This window comes from Malus domestica, chromosome 01 (genome assembly GCF_042453785.1).
Source record: "Malus domestica chromosome 01, GDT2T_hap1".
NCBI classification, from domain to species: Eukaryota; Viridiplantae; Streptophyta; class Magnoliopsida; order Rosales; family Rosaceae; genus Malus; species Malus domestica.
In genome coordinates, this window is record NC_091661.1 from 4,185,491 (window position 1) to 4,191,551 (window position 6,061).

Consider the following 6,061-nt stretch of genomic DNA (forward strand, 5'->3'; position numbering starts at 1 on the left):
AAGTTTATATCCATTTTCATACCTCCAACTATTCTCATGACTTTAATGAGAAATTATTTCATACATTCAAAATGTATAAAAGTGGATTATATTGGTAGAAGACATTGTGTAGTAGCTTTGAAACATTTCAAGCTTATTTGTTTCAATCTTCACTAAGTTTAATGTCTTGTTATTTAAGTGACTAAAGTCTTTAAACCTTTTATAGATTTAGACACTTCTTTCTTGGTTTAGTCACTAACACAATTGACATTTTAAAACAATTTTAAGAATGCCCAATTAATTGTTCAAAACTACTAATTGAATCAAAAGTGATCTTGATCATTGTGTTTCATGTGATAACTATATAAGAAACAATTTTCTTATTATTTATATCATTATAATGTGATCTTCCTTTTCTTCAAGAAAGGAATCTCTAGACTTTTGTCAATTCATATAGAACTCATAAGTAGACAAATGGAACCAAATCTAAAGATTCATTGTATCCTTTTATGTCCTACATGTGAGATCTATCCATAATTGATAAATCTAAAGTTTGGTTTATCACATTACAATTAAGTGATATAACTCTTGTATCTCATCTAGGATACAACAAGACAATTTTCAATTCATAACACTACTTTAAGGAAATAGTATATTAAAAAGGCATACATCACATTACATTAATATGATAGTTCAAACATTCATAATGTTTAATACAAAAGGTATTAGCTCTATACATTTAGAGACTAATATAAATGCCTTTATACATTTAGGCACTAATAGTGGCCTTCCATCAAATGAAGCCATATAATTAGTTCTTAACAAAATAAGAAAGTTTAAAGACAATCTTTAAATGCCTAACAAACTTCCTAAGTAGTAAGCAAAAAACATGGTGGCCGAACTCTTCTCCACACTTTTCCTTGCTTGTTCCTCTTCTACTTGGCTTCTCCACCTATATACAATTATACAAGTGATTAGCTCTTTATATCAAATATATATATTTAGAAGATCTAACATTTAGAATTGAAGATAAGAACATAAACCATACCTTGTGGCTTGTCCTTAAGACTTGCAAGGTATAACCTGCAATTCCTCCTCCAATGCCCCTCCTTTCCACAGTGGTGGCAAGTCCCTTTGGGCTCCTTTGCCTTCTTTTTCCTCACTCCTCCTTTCGGCTTAGGAGTGGGGGACTTCTTCTCCTTCCCTTTGCCTTTGCCTTGCGGCTTGGCCTTGGAAGATGATGGCTTATTGTAGGCTACTGCAGCAGTCCCTACAACGTTCTCTTTCTTCATAGTCTTCTCGGCAGTCACTAACATATTTAGTAACTCGGAGAGAGTACTATCCATCTTATTCATGTTGTAGTTCATTACGAACTGCGAGAATGAATCAGAAAGAGAAGCCAATATGAAGTCCTGGGCCAATTCCCCGTCAAGTGGAGTACCAAGGTTCTCCAATTGTTCAATGAATCCTATCATCTTCAGTACATGTTGATGCACTGGAGCCCCCTTGACCATTTTGGTCTTCACAAGTTCACAGACAGTGCTAAAGCGACGGTTGCGCGTCCCTTCACCATATAACTCCGTAAGATGGAGTATTATGGAAGATGCACTGTCCATGCCCTCGTGCTGTCTCTGTAGCTCCTCATTCATGGAAGCCAACAGATAGCACTTGGCTTGTGTATCATCCTCAACGTGCTTGTCATACTTAGCACGTTCATCCTCAGTGGCGTCAGGGCCAAGAGGTATGTGAGGTGGAGCTTTGTCTAGTACGTAAACAATCTTCTCCAAGGTTAGGAGAATCTTGACATTACGATACCATGATGGGAAATTTTGCCCCTCTAGGCAATGTTTGTCGAGTATTTTCGCGAGTGTGCTTCCAACCATATCTATATACATAAACAAATAAAATAATTAGATTGATTGTTGTTTAAGTCAAACGATTCGGGTCTTTAAACCGAATGACACCACCCACCATTTTTGGCAAATTCCATATCCCCCATAATGGAATCCGGGAGATTTCAAAGAAAGCTCCTAGCGGGTTATGGGAGGCTCACTATTACCAAGCCCACCTCACGATGATACGATGTTTGGCTAGCAACAATAATAATGAGAGGGTACAATTACCCATTCACAACAACCTCTTGTGATTACCCATCTTTTTGGCCTCTAGAAAATAATACCTCACGATGATACGATGTTGGCATTATGTTTCTTAGTTAAGTTCTTTCCCACCATGCCGGTTTAGCTAGGGGTTCAAGCATGACCTCACGATGATACGATGTTTGGCCATACTCGTTGCCTACCTTAACCTCATCAAATGTTTTAAATAAACTCCTCCTGAATATAAGCATGCACTTTGTCACTTCCCCATGATAGGGTGAAGGCGGTGTACAAGTCATAAACGCTTGGAGCCTACCACGGTGGAAGGCCACGAAAAAGTGTTCTAAGCACTCTTACGCTTTCAACTTAATATTTGTTTGGTTGAGGGATTTTAAGGTCTCATCAATTTTATTTATTTAATCACAATCAAATAAATAATGTCCTATTATAACTACTAGTCCAAAGTTAATGAAATTAGTAGCATATAATATCCCCACTATTCGTTTTCATAAAACAAATCAATATCAAAACATTTTTCAAAATATTGGAGATATATATAACTACTAATTGTATTCATTATAGTCTAGTAGCGTATGATACTCCCACTATTTGTTTTGAAGAAAACAAATCAATATCAAAAACGAATTTTTCAAATATTGGAAGTAACTACTACTACTAAGGTTTTTGCATTCCTTTGAAATTGGACTTTATAGTTATCTTAGGCTCTTGGATGACTATGGACTTATTAGGGTATTGCAACAACGAGCCATCATTGTTGAATATAAACTCGGGGAGGTTGTGTCAATTTAATTACGTGCTTATCAATCCAATTAAAACCATTTTCATTGAGCCATTAGAAATGAAAGACAATCATTCATTGCTAATTTGGGCATTGGACCCTTTTAATTTTTAATCTCATGTCAAAACCCTCTTTTAGTTATGTCTCCTTACCAATAGTTAAAGAAACTCTAGTCTAGCACTAGAGGGAATCCACTAACGAATAGAGATTAAGAAGTAATAAGAATTACAAACCGATTTGTACAAATTCCTATAAATTACATATACTAAAAAAAGGGAGAGAAAGATTAACGTCAAACGTGACAAGGTCCAATTAAACAGTAATTAAAACACATTCCCAAGGTTCAAACAATTTGATTTTAGCGCCTTATCATATAGCTCAATTATCGTTTAAGGCATAAGTCCAAAGTCATCCATTTCATAACTACTTAAACACATTTAAATAATCATGATGGAATGCAACATAAACATTTAGATTTAGTGCATATGGGCATAATAGTATTATGAGTTTAAACAACTAACAAAATTAAAATCAAATATTTTAACTTTCTAGTTAGTAGGGGCCTAAATGTAAATATGAAAAGTTAGGGGTAAAACCGTAAATATTTCAAAATAAATATCAACTTTTCAAAGATTACAAAATAGCCCCACAAGTGGATAAATCCACTAGGGAGGCCGGCCATTCAATGGGAGGGTGGGAAGTCTCACCCACATGCAACAATTTAATGCAAAGTAGAAAAAATCACAATTTTGCTTGTCACTTGGTTTTGGCATTAAATGGCTTTAATGAAAAATTGATGGAAATCTCCTAGACAAGTCTAGGGTTTTAATAAGTTTTAATATGGTTATGGATGGTAAGAACATCATCCAAAACCATAAGACCATACATGAAAACCAAATAAAACCATTTTCACCCAAAACCAAACTATGAACACCAAGAACAAAACCATGAACACTTTTCCAAGATTTGTGTATTCTAGGTGTTTTTTCAAACCCAAAAACAAAAGTGACAAGAACACTTCTTTTAAGCTTTAATAGGATGTGTGAGTGGTTTACAATAAAACACAAACACAACCCAAAACCACCCCCAAAACCGTGCCTACCCTTTTGAACAAAACCCCAAATTTTGTTCATGACTTATTCTTCATTCATGCATACAAAACAACTTTTACATCCATATCTTTTTCAACTCTTGATTTACATTTTTCAACCATTGAAAAACAAAAGACAAACATACTTTTAAATGAAGAAATAATATGTCATACTAGTTCTAAACTCATTTTTCATTCATGCATACAAAACACTTTTGCAAACATATCTTTCTCAACTTTTGACTAACATTTTTCAACTATTGAAAAACAAAAGATAAACATACTTTGAATGAAACAATAATATGTCATACATAACATTAATACCCATATGCATAAAATCCAAAAGGACACATTATACATAAACCATTGGCTCTGATACCACTTGAAGGGAAATTATGAGATTCTAGCATGGGATTTCATAATGACTATCATGCATATACAAATCAAAATTTAATATACGAAAGCAGCGGAAGCATTTATAACATATTATCAAAGCTATAGTCATCCAAATCCCCTTCAAGGTTCATAGGTTTATATATAATGCATCAAAACAAATTTTAGAATCAAGAACAAAGTGAAGGTTAGTCTTATACCTCTTGATCTAGACTTGAGACCAAGGATGGACCACCTCCAAGCCCTTTGCTCCTTGAAATCCTTGAGCCTAGCTTCCCTCCTTGCCTCCTCCACTTTGTTATAATGAGTGCTCCTAGGTTCTCTTCAAGTTCCCAAAGTAGGAAACCTCTAAAGATCCTCACCCACTAGTGTAGTGAGAAGGATGAAGGAATAACCAAAAGGGTGTAAGAGATGTTAGTAAAAACCCCCTTTGGTGGCCGGTTTTTGTGGTTCAAGAGAGCTATTTTCTTTTGCCTCTTTTGTTGTTCAAAACTCACAAAAAACCCTAATGAACTTTATCTCTATAAAGTTGCTTATATAGACAAAAGAAACCTAGTCAACAACTTGACTAAATATCTCACCTTTCCTTACCTAAAGTGGCCGGCCCCTTTGTGTTGTTTTTGGGCTTTGGGATTTTGTTATTTCAAGTCATCCAATGCTTGAATAAAAGCCCAATGGGTTTATGCCCAATGGGCCTAATTAAACCCGAACGTTTCTTTAAGCCCAAAACGATCTTTATCGCTTTTATGATTTCTTTAGACTTTTCTAAATTAATCACAACACATAATTAATCCAATTAATTGTTTCCATCATCCATTAGTTACTCACTACAATAGTGTTGTGGTGAACAATCTTTTAGGTTCTAATTAGCAAGGCAGTGAGGTGATTGGCATTAATCCAATTGCTTATATTTAATTCAATCACTTAGTGAATTAAAACTTCATTTTAATTCACCTTTCTTCTTTGACGACTACATTTAATCATCTAGAAGAACTCACAAGCTATGAGTGACATCTAACCATATGTCAAAGCTACCCAAGCTAATGTAGAAGTTTATTCGAAGAACCTAGTCAGTTGGAATTACAATGTAATTCAATCCTTCTCTAATACAATACTCTCAATCACATCATTAGGGTATGGATATATCATGTCAAACCCCTAATGTGATTATTCCTTCTTATATGATTCAATTGAGTCGTATAGGAACGCTTTCCTTTATTACGCTCAATACTTCGGCCGAAGATTCCCGAATCATATCTTAAAGTATTCTTCCTCTCTTATCGAGGATTAGAGATTCCTTGTTGCGCATACACTTGCCTTCATGACTAAGTGGCTTAACCCCAATTATGCCGTGGACACCCTCGAATGGGGAGACTTTGACATAATCAAAGATTAAGTACTTAACCACAAGACAACGACGATGCCTCAGGTCTAAGGATTATTTACATCTTTCCAACCATTAGAGTTACTTGCTTGACATGTGAGTAGACCTCCATGCAAGTACTCCCGTTCGATTGTGTTCAGTGAACTCATTCCCTTAATGAGCACCTACATACTTGTCTTAGTGTCACAACACGAATGGGTTGAGACTTTCCATCCTTCCAATTGAAGCGGACACAGTATGTACCGGTCTAAGCATTGTTAGTATCCCTCCGACAATCCAACGACCAGGAACCTTTTGGACATAATGGTTATGTGAAG